We start from the raw sequence: 13,063 nt of genomic DNA on the forward strand, positions 1-13,063 counted from the left end.
CACATTTTTCACAACGCTGACGCCATGATTCCATGGCAGCGGCGAAGGCTTCTTTAGGAGTCTGTTTTGACCACTGGAAAATCGCTGAGGCAATAGCAGCACGGCTGGTGAATGTGCGGCCACGGAAAGTGTCTTTCATTGTTGGAAAAATCCAAAAGTCACTAGGAGCCAGGTCAGGTGAGTAGGGAGCATGAGGAATCACTTCAAAGTTGTTATCACGAAGAAACTGTTGCGTAACGTTAGCTCGATGTGCGGGTGCGTTGTCTTGGTGAAACAGCACACGTGCAGCCCTTCCCGGACGTTTTTGTTGCAGTGCAGGAAGGAATTTGTTCTTCAAAACATTTTCGTAGGATGCACCTGTTACCGTAGTGCCCTTTGGAACGCAATGGGTAAGGATTACGCCTTGCTGTCCCAGAACATGGACACCATCATTTTTTCAGCACTGGTGGTTACCCGAAATGTTTAGGGTGGCGGTGAATCTGTGTCCATTGAGCTGACTGGCGCTTTGTTTCTGGATTGAAAAATGGCATCCACGTCTCATCCATTGTCACAACCGATGAAAAGAAAGTCCCATTCATGCTGTCGTTGCGCGTCAACATTGCTTGGCAACATGCCACACGGGCAGCCATGTGGTCGTCCGTCAGCATTTGTGGCACCCACCTGAATGATACTTTTCGCATTTTCAGGTCATCATTCATGATTGTGTGCACAGAACCCACAGAAATGCCAACTCTGGAGGCGATCTGTTCAACAGTCATTCGGCGATCCCCCAAAACAATTCTCTCCACTTTCTCGATCATGTCGTCAGACCGGCTTGTGCGAGCCCGAGGTTGTTTCGGTTTGTTGTCACACGATGTTCTGCCTTCATTAAACTGTCGCACCCACGAACGCACTTTCGACACATCCATAACTCCATCACCACATGTCTCCTTCAACTGTTGATGAATTTCAATTGGTTTCACGCCACGCAAATTCAGAAAACGAATGATTGCACGCTGTTCAAGTAAGGAAAACGTCGCCATTTTAAGTATTTAAAACAGTTCTCATTCTCGCCGCTGGCGGTAAAATTCCATCTGCCGTACTTTGCTGCCATCTCTGGGACGTATTGACAATGAACGCGGCCTCATTTTAAAACAATGTGCGTGTTTCTATCTCTTTCCATCCGGAGAAAAAAATTCGGAGGCCTTAGAACTTGAATGCACCTCATATACCGATTCTTTCAGTTTTTTAATGCACTTCCCTGGACCAAAATGTGCGTAGCTCAATTGGGTGTAGAAGATCAGGTTGTTAATCAGCTACTCTGGCACACATACCAACCATTCTGATCTCTTTGGACTCCTACAGCAGAATAATCGATTGTTTCTCAGCAGATAAAACTGCCTCAACGCCAGGGGATCCTTATTTTTCATCTTCTCTTTTACTTCATATATCGCCGCATCTCTATCTTGTTCTTTCCCTATATTTTTGCAGGGCATCGTGAATGTAGGTATCGTATGTCACGCCTTCCAAGAACGTTGAGTCAAACTTGTTCTCGTTGATTTCCTCCTCTGTGCCACAAGTTAAACCAAATGGCGAGCATGACACCGCATAGGTAACGACGTTGTTTTTCCAGGAATGTGCTTAATTTTAAAGTGCCCGGCGAGATAGCCGTCTGTGCGTGAATTTTGTGAACATCTGAAACTGCAGAACCATGAGGTCCGTGTACGTGGTTGTAGTGCTTCCATACAAATGATACCAGAATTTATGGATCAGTTATGCAATGGCTAAGGTCTCCAATTCTGTAAAAGCATAGTTTGTTCACTCCTGTTTAGGACATAGCTGTCTAATGTGATTGTTTTCCTACATCCACCTCCTGGAACACATCCCCAGTCCTAATTTTCATGCAATATGAGGTAACACAAAATGGAAGGCTCACATCATTTTGGGGTCGAAGGTATGTTCATTCCTGTAATTGTGCAAAGTCTGGGTGACCCCAAGATCTCATTCCCCAGAAATCTTCGGTAGAAATTTATTAAGCCAAGGAAGTTCCTTATCTGCATCTCGGCCGTTGGTGGTGGGAACTCTCGTAAAACCTTTAATCGAGACAGATTACGTGTCACGAAATTACATCTCCTTGAAACGCAGTCTTCTTCCTTCTGAACCCAGACTTCTCACTCCAGCCGCCTACAGCACCTGCAGCAACTTTAGCGCATAATAATTGTGCTCTTCTCAGAACTCCACGGTAAACATTATGTCATCAGTATACTTAGTGACAAAACTCTCCGCTTCCTCATGGACTGCCATGTCTTAGGCCTGAACAAACATACGTGAAGATGTCGATGGTCCAAAGGGTAGCTACTTAAATTGGTAACATTCACCATAGCATAAAAATGCAATGTAGAGCCGACAGCAACGGTTTAGTTCGACCTGCCATAAACTATATCGAAAACTGAACACCAAGAAGATACATTTACCATGAAATTTTTGCAACGGCTCTTCTATAGTTTTGGGGTGGCCTGTTTCAGGCATAATGATGGAGTTAGTTGTAGCTACAGGTTGCTTTTTCAGTGATCACTTGCTCCAGCATTCTTTGATTTGTTGTTCCACTTGATCTTTATAGATTAGTGGAATACTATATCATTTTATGAGAAACTTATTATGCTCCCTAACTGTAAATCTATATCAGCTACATGTACACTACTGCATTAATAAAACTGTGAAGCTGTCATGCCTGTCTGTTTGCCGGTTGATCACGCTAATCTAGAAACCTACTAGACGAATTTTGCCAGCTATTTTGACTGGAGCTTAGGGAAACGTACATGCTTTACTTAATCAAAATCGGATCACAGAAAAAAAGATATTGTGATTGAAAGTTTTTTCTAAAACCGCCACGTCCACCTGCCTGAACATGCTAATATCCAAAACTATTAGACGAATTTTCGTGGGGCTTTCGCAGGTAACTTGAGCGGCGCTGAGGGCAACGAATAAGCTTTATTTCGCCAAAATCGAAACACGATATTGCAATTTAAGGTTTTATATCAAATCGGCCGCTCAGCATAGTAGTTCGTATGTTTAATCATCACCGAGTAGCATACCAAACAAGTAATAGATGGCGCTGTTTTTTTTTTTTTTTTAAATCTCTGAAAAATTTATTTTCGAAAGTTTATATGTCAGTTACAGAGTTAACTGTCACAATCTTATCTTTACGAAGACAAATGAACACCGAATTTATTTGGCTATAGTACAGGGATTTATTGACTTCACTTTGTGTATTTAAAACTTACTGACATTGCTCTGCTTCTTTCGATAGATGTTATGTATATTTTTGACTAGGAAAAACAATTTATTAAGTTTGTGTTGTGAACTGACTTCCTACTCATCACATTTTGATTTCGTTTTTTCTCTCTTTTTTTCTTTTTCTTTTTTTTGCGATTAAAAAAGCGTAGAAAACGGTCGAGACTTTCTGAATACACCAGAGCTGCTATAAGACTGAGGACTACGCAGTCCCAAGAATCCAATGAAGATCGTTAGGTGAAACTTGCTACGGCTCGAGAACATCAAGCTTAACTCACTCTTTAGAAGCTCCTTCCGAAAGTGATCGAAGGCGCCGTGCAAACCCTTCACTCACAGCGGCTTAAAATTACTTCTCTCCATAGAAAAGGAAATTTTGACGGGAAGTGGCGCAGGTGAGCGAATTTTTATACCTTGAATCCCACTTATTTCTAAAAATTTAGCATTTCCTCTTAAACGTGTACAATTACTGGTGATTTTATTGTATGCCATGATCGTATACATAGCACAAGGCCAGTCGCTGCGTGTTGTGGGTGTGGAACTTAATGTCAGCTGCTTAATTTTAGTGAAGCAGACAAGCTCTTCATCCATGTCCCTAGTCATATCCCTTCAAACGTTGTACGCAGAGAAGCTTTATAAGCCAAAAATAAATTCCACTCGTACGAAGTCTCGGCACAGCTATAAATAAACACCCGTCAACTCCGGCATAGAGAATATCAGCAAGCTCCATCACAACGCTTTTCATGCTTCCATGGAGGAAAGACGTTACTGCCTAACTAGCTACCCTTTGCTAGGAATGCCATGGTTTCTAAGCAGTATGTGAGAGCATCACTGGTCGGCTTCATCCTATTGAAGCTGAGTGTCCCCCCCCCCCCCCCCCCAGTATCATTTCTGTCATTAAACATGAGATTATGAGGGCATCCGTGACGAACGCTACGCTCTGGCACAAGTGTGAAAACCTTACCCGCTTTTTCACGTCAACAGTCTTGTCGTTAATTGCTCCCTTCACGTGCATTCTTTGCAGCGGGAAAGCTGCCCAATTTTCTGCCTACTCACGGGCTAAAACGTAGTTTCAGGGATACTATTTATGGGACTAGCCGCGTCCATCGTAGTGGAAAGTTCTTACGTATCAGTTTTATTGGACATAACGGGACACACCGCTCCTTAAGCATTGCCCGACTCACTCAAAAGGTCATCCCTGATCTCATTATAGCTTGCATTCTTTGAGTTTCAACTGAAAATATGAGCTTGATAATTCAAAATCGTGATCAGGTGCAGAGTAAATGTGGAAGAGTGAAATTATATCTGAAGGGGAGTAAGCTAACTGCATGATTTACAGGTTTGTCTCTTACTTACTATGCCTTATGAGTGATCTTGCATTAATATCAGCTTTTGTCTTTTGGTATTATTCTGCAGTGGAACATTCAACTTCTTTAAGCATCTCAGTGTATGGATAAATCTGACGAGGGTATTGAAAATGCTGATTTTCCAATTTCCTGCGACTGAATTTCGACTATTACAGAATTTGGTCACACAGCAGCGAGATCCTGCGACACTTCGTTCATTGCAACCATCGCTGCCATCGCAGCAGGATTACATTCCGCGCTTACAGCAGGAACAAGGACACTCTCCCGTTTTACATATAAACTTCTCAGGTGCGTTTCCAATTCCCCTGCAGTCTTGCACGTCTCTGCCATAGCCAACGTGTTTGTTTTTGCTTTATCTGGAAGATTTTAGTGCCTGGAGTAAACATAATTCTCAGAAGAGTCTAGTCGGTGGTCAAAATGTACCCTCTCATAAGGTATAGCTTTCTGTAAGTCTGCCATTTGTGCATGACACTATTGAATCTAAATTAAATCCAGATTACCATTCTTCAATTCTACCAATTACTAGTGTCTGAAATAATGTCGTGTCTTATTGATGGGGTCGTGCGGTAGCGTTCTCGCTTCCCACGCCCGGGTTCCCGGGTTCGATTCCCGGCGGGGTCAGGGATTTTCTCTGCCTCGTGATGACTGGGTGTTGTGTGCTGTCCTTAGGTTAGTTAGGTTTAAGTAGTTCTAAGTTGTAGGGGACTGATGACCATAGATGTTAAGTCCCATAGTGCTCAGAGCCATTTGAACCATCTTATTGATGGGACACTTTCTTACAAATACTGCAAGACATCCCACTGGACATAAAGCAATCCCTGTGGTACCACCGAGTGAGGTGGCGCAGTGATGAGCACATTGGATTCGAATTCGGGAGGTCGACAGTTCAAGTCTCTGTCTGGCATTCCAGATTTAGGTTTTCCGTGAATTCCCTAAATCGCTCCAGGCAGATGACAGGATGGTACCGTTGATAAGTGCATGGCCAATTTTATTCAACTCCCTTTTGTAAAATAAGCCTGTGATACGTTTCTAGTGTCCGCACTGTTGAAGGGACGTTAAATTCTACTCTTCCTTCTTTCTTTCCATGTAGTAACATCATAAATGATGCCCCAACCATTCCACAGAGATATTTGGAGATCGTTTGATCGGACAGCGAGCAAACACAAAATAGCTTGCAGTCACCAGGCTTAGCGCCAAAAGGTTTTTATGTGCGAGGAAAATTGAAACAAAAGGTCTAAAAAGAAGTAACGATTCCCATAGACATGAGATGCCGTACAGCATGGGACTCTGCTGCAATCAGTGCACGAATATTGTCTGCCTGGAATCGTTTTATAGCTTATACATGTAAATGCTGAGGGTCAATAATTGAGCACTTTAGAAGGCAGTCACTGTAATAAACACATACACTGTATCTGAGTCAGTTATCTGCTTATGAGAACATTTATTATTAGGGCAGACAGTTTTTGGGGCCTCTTTTCCTGACAGAGCGACAGTTGTTTTGCGGCATTCCTCACGTTTAAGAGAATAAATAGGACAAGTACACCAGTAATTGATAACTGTAGTATGGCGACGTGCTTTCGAAGTTATCTGAGTCTGCCGCTAAGGCAATGCTGAATACCACAGTAGGTATTTCAGTTGAAGAGGGATGAATAAACCTAAAAACAATAATAGCAGAAGTTGGGCACACATATGTAGGTATAAGAAAGCTAATAGCGAAAAAATTGTGGTAGTATGAGAAATAATTCAGTTGATCGACAGACTAAGAAAATATAAAAGCTGAGAGTTACAATATCTGTGTTTATACAGTATCTGTATCTTCACATTGCAATGTCCTTCAGACTTGTATGCCTGTATGACACTGTTCTAACGATCACGGCTGAGGTAAATTTCATTATTTGGCGAATTCGGATTGACTGTAGCTGTTTGTGACATATAAAATTTGCACCAGACCAGGACTCAAACCCAGATTCCTTGCTTATTGCGAGCGATCAGCTTAACCACCTCAGCTATCTGAGCACGCCTCCAGGACCAATCCCAATTTTCAAATGTCACAGAGTGTAAGAGTTGCGGACTCCGTGACACATGAAAGTTTGGATCGGTCCTAGAGATGTGCTCGGGTAGCTGAAGTGATTAACGCAACTGCTTGCAAAAAGTAGAAAATCCAGGTTTGAGTCACAGTCTGCCAAATTTTCATTTGTACAAATGGCTGACATTAATCCAGAATTGCCAAATGTGAAACCATTATGTAAATATAACACTATTCAGAAAAAGAAGGCATACTGCAATGTTGCACAGTAGTGGAACAAAGTCAGTGCCGGGCCACTTTGATTAACAGGTCCCTCTTCCCTCTCCCTACTAAGGTCACAGTCAAAGCCAAGGTCAAGGTCAAAGTCAAGGTCAAGATCACCTACACACCAAACCTCTGAAGGTCTATGTCAAGCTCACAAGATAGCATAACCAAGATGGTACACTGTGGCAGACAAGACAGTGGCAGACTATGACATCAGATAGTCGGTGGCACTGCAGTTACGTACCATGACGCACTATAGGCTTCTGTTCACCATAGTGGCAGGATTATGAAGTGTCAAAATACATCATCTCAGCCGAGTAAGAAGAAGAATGTAACTGAATGTAAATATTATTAACCACCACCTCTTATTGTCATTGTATGTGTGTACAAGTACTTATTCCTTTTTTTCTTCTTTTTAGCAACCCAGCAGCAGTCTCCTGATGTGGCACTAGCAGCCACGTTGGAGCAGGACACTCATCTGTTTGGGAACCTATTGGCCAAACTGCCACTCACCAAGCTGCAGTTAAGTGTACTGCACGCATATGTGCTACCAGATATATGTGATGATACACAATCATTCATTGAGCCACAGACAAGTGGTTTACTGATGTTTGCCATAAAACGTGTAAATATAGGCATAAAAGCAGACAGTGAATTCCAAGTAGTAATGGAGACTGAGAATGTCAAACACAATGTTAAAATGCAGTTTGGTCACGTGGGATGGAATGAGCTATGTCGTGCAATACCATTCATTGATACTCAAATGATGACAGAGTATTACTCATCGCAATCTCCTCCAGATATCCGCTGCTTTGGTTTGGAGTTGCTTGTCATAGAGATTTATGGGGATGTGGCATTCAAGATGGCATTTGAGAACTCATCTATTCTTCTATGTCATTCAAGTATTACGAACTTACGTGACATAGTGGGTGCATTATGGGATGTGTTAGGCAGACTGAGTGGATGTCAGCCGTATGTTAAAGCTGCATTCAAAGATGCTGTGTTACCTGTATGAGCACAGTGTACATGTGAATGACTTAGAGCCGTGTATAAGATTTTGTGTGTGTGCAGTGTCAAAATCTGATATTCTTAGTGCCATAAGTATTAACTCCATACAAGTTGAATTTTTGATGGAATATGAAAGCTTCCTTTTGTCTGCAAGTCATACAGGCCGATTTCACAGCGTATAAGAAAGAGTTATTTGGAAACTATTGAGATAATGTACTGCACCCTATGTATGTTGTATAGTAATAAAATAATATTTCATGCAAAATTGTTTTTATTTCAAATATGAGTTTTCAAGTTTATAAAGACGAACAGCCACTGTAATTTAACCGCATTGGTAGTGACTACTTCTTTTTGCTACCTTACTCACTGATCTACAATGGATCTACATCTTCATAAACTTTAAAACTCATATTTGAAATAAAAACAGTTTTGTGGTCTAATGTTCTTTTATTATCATACAACATATGTGAATTGCTTATTTTTGAATGGCCTCTTCTCAAAAAATCCAAATTGTCGGTAATGAAAGAAAAACTGTTTATTTTGTGAAGAAAAACTGTTTATTTTGTAAACATTTTAAACAAAACAAAATTTCAAAATTTAATACGATTTTAGATATTCTCAGGACACTCAGTAATTTTTTTTTGAAATTTCTTCATAACATTTGAATCTTTTTTCCATGTTTTGAAAGTCACTGATATGAAGCATTACATAAACAAAGGTGAAAAAATATATAATACAGTTGATTCTCTCATAGTATAAGTTTAAAAAGAACACATTTTATTTGTTCTATTTGTTATCGAAATGAACTATATTTAATATATAATACATTTTTTATCAGCAAAATAGCAATACAATATTTTTTTGTCTCTGATTCTTTAGTTTTCCGTTTTGGAACTGAAACAAATCTGACTTACTGCAACTAAAGTAAATAATTTAAATTAGTATGTCTCTGTTTATTTTTTGAAAAATAAAAACTGTAACAGTATGTAACTACAAAGATAAAAGTAAACTTCTTGTGGTTCTTAAATTTTCTTTCATTCCTTCTTTATAGCTGGCCACTATAATAACTCACTGTAAAACTAGCTATGTTCACATAGTACATAATGCAACGTCTTTTTCAAGTCATTGATCTTTTCTTCACAGATTGGCCTTTTTTCGTTGATGCTCTTTCGTTGGTAAACTGACTAAAACTGATTTACAGGAAGTAATCTGGAACGTTTTCCTCACGATTCCATCACTGAAGTCAGATACTGAGATTTCTCCTTCCCTTGAAGTTTCAAAGATAAATTCGTGGTATACTGATACAGTAAAAAATTCCCTTTTTCCTTTATTTTGTTTCTTACTTTCTTCAGAAGCTATAACTTTTTGTAAAATTGATGCCACAGCTTTACGAAATCCAAAATATCTTCTTTTTGAACAAGATCAACCATAAATTTCCTTTTGTCGTTGAGAACATGATCATAGAAGCAACTTCTTTTACAGTGCAGTAACCGTCTTATATATCAACTTCCTTTTAACCAGCCCAAAATTTCTGTCATAGGACCTCTGATTGGTCGCCTGAAAACTACTTTAAAAAATCCACCACTGTCAGTAAGAGACATTAAGGATTTTTATCACAGCACGATCATTGTTCTGCCTGGTACAGTCGTCACTTTATAGGTGAAGTTCTTCGACAGTAGAGTGAACATTTCATTAATATATCTCAATAATATGGTGCATACTTCATTGCTTCCCTTTTGCGCAGCCCCCTCGTGATACAAATAGAAAGTTGATTTCTCTTTTTTGGAATTATATACGTCAAAAGAGAGAACGGCTAGTTGTCTGAGATACAATGTCTCTTGAACAGGGATTGTTGATAGCGAGATGTTTTACATGCAGTCGATACATATAAGGAGTGTATTTTCTTGAGAGGTAGAGTACTCTTTAGTATTCAGCAAACTACTATAAAATTTATTACTTCTCATTTTATGGACAAGGATCTGTGCTGCCGCTACGCTTTTTGCAGTACCATTGAAGTGTGGGTTTTTAAGTTTTATACTGAGCTGCTCATACTCACACCACATATCTACTTGAGGCCTACCATAACGATAACTGAAATGTTCCATGTAAATTTTATAATAATAACTGTATTTACAAGCTTAATCTTTTAAACTGCATTTCTCTTTGAACGAAGAATGCATCCTTTTGATGTCAAGCTTTGCGTCCAAGTACTTGATTTCCTTGGAAGTATAGTGACTAGTCTTAACCGGAATGATCCTTAGTCATGTCCGTAAAGTCGTTTTGGAAACGTCTTGCTACTGTTTTGCTGTCTCCTGAATCTGTATGGCTCTTACACATCAATAATAATCTTTTAGCCTCCAGTCTTTTTTTCACTACACCAAGAAGACTTAAAAACGCTCTTTTATGGAACTCAGTTCTTGACTGTCAAACCATTACAAAAGAAAATTACAGGAACTAGCATCACCCACAGAGTGATTGGTCAAGGGCTGCATTTCAGCTGTCTCGTTGCCTTCTGTAGCTCTAAGCCTGGAGACTTTGGTATTCACAGGAAGTGCTTCCCTTGAGGACAGAAAAAACTGGTCTTGTTCGTCTTGTTAAAATCTCCACTTTTGTGTAGGATTTCAATTTGGTTATACTGAGTTATTTTATTGAAACATTCCGGTCTGGACCTAAAAAAAAGACAACAAAAAACTAAAATTAGCTACAGAAGGCAATGGGAAAGCTGAAATGCAAACTACTTGTAGCGACTTGTCAAACATAGACTATTTAAGCTGTGTATTAATCTGGTTATGTGTAAGGCAGTCCTGTTTTCTAGGCTTCCACAATATTTCCTTTATAGCTGACATACTAAAAGCCATGAATTCTTGCTTTTTTATTCACTTGTCTTCGTAGCTCATAGGCCTATGAGCATCTTTCTTACACTTTTGACATACTTCTAAATCAGCTTCATTAGCACTTTAACCTTCTCTGTTCACATTATTAAAACAACAGAACACTTTAAAAGAGTGTTTATCATAAAACTAAAATGATCCTTGCTTTGCACAGTCACGTTGTAAACGAGAAGAGAATGCTCAGGAAACTGTGACAGAAAACAATTGCGACCAACACAACAAAACCAAATTAACAAAAAACAGCTGGTTCCCAGTGCAACCACAACACTTTCAGTTATGAAAAGCGTCTTATCTCTGATACGAAGCCTTTCTTAAAGAAACACACATTTCATGTTGTCTTCCCTCTCAGTAGTGTCACTTGGCCGGCCAGAGCCCTGTCTTCATGCGACCGTGCATTCTAGTGACCATCGCTGCCAGCAATCATGCACAGTAGCTACATCCTGCCAAGTCTTTCTGCAGTATCCCAGAAGGAACACACAAGTTCCCGTAGCCATGTTACACGACCTCATTCAAACTCAGTAAGGTGTTGATAATGGCGTCTTTTTCGCCTTAGCGGCATTCTTGGCTAACATCAACTCAGCACGTCTAGTGTGAAAGGTAATTAACGCTCGCGACCGTTACAGCGTGTCTTTAAAGCAAACGTGATTTGCATCCTCATAGTGGCGCTTCTAGCGCCTCACTTATGCGACTGGAGTGAAATTTGAATAGATGACATCTTTCAGATGTAGAAACACGCGTACCAACTTCCGTTTATGTCGCACAATTCCTTCTTGGTACTGCGATTTTTTTTTCCAACAGTGCATTTCGATTATGCAATGATACACCTTTGACGCTTCGTGTGGCAGTCATTAAAAAGGCTCATTTCAAGGGGGTCGTATGATTAACTTTTTGATGACGTTGCAGTCAATCAAAGATCCGTTTGTAGAGAATAGACGAACAAATTCTTTTTTCTCTACCTGTGTGACACAAAATGTGATCCTGATGCTAGTAAGTTTTTACTTTTCAGTCGGGATTCAAATAGTCCATCAGATTCCTTCGACAAATTCAGATCTCGAACTAGTTCATTAAGTGCGCTCTGAGAGGATATTGAAGAGAAAAATCGTGTTTGGGCTTGCAGGAAAGTCATTATTTTGCTTGCAGGTTTCACTTTCAACCTCATCTCCTGCCACATTCTGCAAATGAGCTAGGAGAAAAAGGAACAGGCAGATCTTCTTCAAGTGGTACTGGCCTAATGGCTGAGGGAATACTTGGATGCACAATTTGCTGGTTATTTTTCGAATTGTTTCCTTGTTCATTAAACCCGACAGAAGAATAAGGTCTACAATGTTGCTTCTGCCGTTTTTTATCGAACTTCGAGGCTTTACTGTGAAAAAGCTACAAAACATTTACGCTTCAATGTACTGGCTATCGGTGGCCACTACTTTCTCCCACCTTTCGGACAGGACACGAATCCCGCGGCGGAAGAAGTGGGCATCTTGTGAGGAGATCCATGAATCGATCCAGTTTCACAGTAGTCAGAGGGAGCGATGTCTAGAAGATACGGCGGATGAGGCAGGACTTCCCATTTCAACGTTTCCAGCTGTGTTTTGACGGTTTTTTTCGACATGGGATCGAGCACTGTCATGCTGCACAATAACCTTTTTGTGTCTATCGCTGTATTAGGGCCGTTTGTCTTCAGTGCCCAACTCAAACGCATCAGTTGCTTTCGATAACGATCTCCTTGGATTGTTTCTGTCAGTTTCAGTAGCTTCGAAAACCTTCTCTCTTACCGCTACTACCATGTATTGCAAAACGGGGGAAGCAAAGATGTAGACCTAATGACAATCGTTAGTGTGATTTTTACCCTCTCTCATTCCAAAAGGATTGAAGAAGACAGTCAAGTTATCTTCCCGATTGTCCTTAACATAAATCTCTCAATACAGCAGCGGCGAACTTTCTGAGGTACCAATGCCTTGTCCTGTTCTCCAAGTTTTACTTTAAAATAGGCATAGTAAGCTTTATTCACAAAGTCTGTTACGTCGATTCTTTCCTTAAGCATTGAATGCTGTCCACAAATGCAGCAAAATACATGGGGATTGTTTACCCACTTATGTGTAGACAATAGAACACTGCAATTATCACGACATAGATACAGACTCAGAAAAGTTTGGTCCAGAATCATAAAGGAACAACAGTTACATAAACCTAAAACCAATACGATAAAAGCATATATTAGTTCTCTATTGTGAAACATTCCA

The 13,063-nt window shown here is 40.2% G+C and overlaps 1 protein-coding gene across 1 annotated transcript in view; it reads left to right on the plus strand.

The window, feature by feature from the left end:
• Positions 1-7,389, plus strand: part of LOC126237134 (L-gulonolactone oxidase-like) — a 91,327-nt gene extending 83,938 nt beyond the window's left edge. Inside the window, exon 4 of the mRNA XM_049946959.1 lies at positions 7,347-7,389. The gene's annotated coding sequence lies outside the window, so the exon portion shown is untranslated. The remainder of the gene's footprint in view (positions 1-7,346) is intronic.
• The last annotated feature ends 5,674 nt before the right edge of the window (positions 7,390-13,063 follow it).

This window comes from Schistocerca nitens, chromosome 2, assembly GCF_023898315.1.
Source record: "Schistocerca nitens isolate TAMUIC-IGC-003100 chromosome 2, iqSchNite1.1, whole genome shotgun sequence".
NCBI classification, from domain to species: domain Eukaryota; kingdom Metazoa; phylum Arthropoda; class Insecta; order Orthoptera; family Acrididae; genus Schistocerca; species Schistocerca nitens.